Consider the following 1,681-nt stretch of genomic DNA (forward strand, 5'->3'; position numbering starts at 1 on the left):
GTTAAGTGTTAAAGAAATCTCTCTCTTTGTTGGGAACATTCAAAATATCAGTTATTTTATTTTTATTTAGATTTAATAACCAAGTAAAAATAATTACCCAGATGCTAATATGGAACAGATAGGATTTTTTTTCATAACCTAGATAGACAGACAATGCAAAACTTTATATGAAAGTTTAGTTCTGTTTTTCTTGATTTAAACTAAGCTTTGAAAATAGCTTTATCTTGTTTTGAAACTAAGCCTACTCAAAGATGGTGTGTTATTCTGCCTCTTCAACACCTCATGCATGAGTTTGAACACCAACTATAGTGGTGAGAGCAACTCATGGCAGTAGTTTCATGTTGACTTTCAGCAGAACGAAGTGAAAGTAGATATTTGTGCACTTCCAGAGTACCCCTTTAACAATGATCATAGATCTAAAATTTTCCTGTGTTGGTGGTACCCATGACCCTTTGCATGAAATGTGTTAAAGAAGAACTATTCCGAAACAATTGCATCCATGTGATGGGCAGTTACATAGATTCGGAGGGAACTAGGTTATACACATGGCACAAATTCCAAAATATGTGCCTGAGATTTTAAATTCAATGGTGCTTTGTCTTGCTATTAGATTTCATACATACTGGGGGGGTTCTTGTCATGCATTTTGAGATGCAAGTAAAAGCCACTAGAATTTTGGCTTTTTGGTTCAAACTAGCAAATTTCCATTAGTCTGCTCCAGTATCCTCTGTTTCTTCTGTACCTTGGTCAGCTAGCACCATTTTTAACCATCATAAAGGGAATGCAGTGCCTTCATAACCATCATAAAGGGAACCCAGCTGTATCTTGCAGTACTAAGAATTGGTCGTATTTAGAGGTTTTTTTATGAATATTTGAAATCACACAAATAGGTGGCTTTGGAAACTAGCTGCTGATTATGTCTTGGTAGAGTAGGAGGATAAAATAAAGTGGCTAATTTCGAATGAACTTTTCCTACAGCAGCTGTTCTCATAGCAGTGTCATTTCTGGTCTCAGGAAAACTGAGGAAAGAATACTGCTATATATGATGACCAGTTGTGGTGGCTGAATTTCAGGACAGCAAAAAGTACTTTGCTGGAGACCTCTGGAACTGATGTAGTGACATGCCACTGCAAGAGCTTCCCTCAGCTACTCATCCACTACCATCTGGAAGCTCATCTCTGTGCTCAGTAGTAATTGGTAGGCACAGAGGTATGTGCTGCTGTAAAGGTTGGTTATAAAACCTGGCAATGCATGAGAGGATATTGTTTGTTATGCGTGATGGGGGCTCTTAAGTGGTATTGGGCTACTGATGTAACTCACCTTGGGCGCGTCCAGATGAGTGGGGCAAGAGGCACATGCAAGAACAAAAAATGTTCCCCGTGCAGCAATGGCTGCCCCTCCCCAAACTTGCAGTGCGGAGAGAAAATGAGACCCCTGGATATCCAGTTAAAAAAGTGGGGCAGGGCACGGTCCTGGACCACGCCCTCAGGCAACCAGAGGCTGGGTCCTCCACAGAGATGCTCTGGCTGCCAGAGGCATCTTAGTGGTTGCCCATCGACCTGGTGCTGAAACACGTGGCCTGGCAGACCAGTGTGGTGCAGCACCAGGGTTCCAGTAAGTAAGGGGTTGGGGGGGCCAGCCCCTGCCGGCCCCTCCCCCACCAGCCCCCCCAACCCCCAGA

Source organism: Gavialis gangeticus, unplaced genomic scaffold (assembly GCF_001723915.1).
Source record: "Gavialis gangeticus isolate Ggan-Ray unplaced genomic scaffold, GavGan_comp1, whole genome shotgun sequence".
Classification (NCBI taxonomy): Eukaryota; Metazoa; Chordata; order Crocodylia; family Gavialidae; genus Gavialis; species Gavialis gangeticus.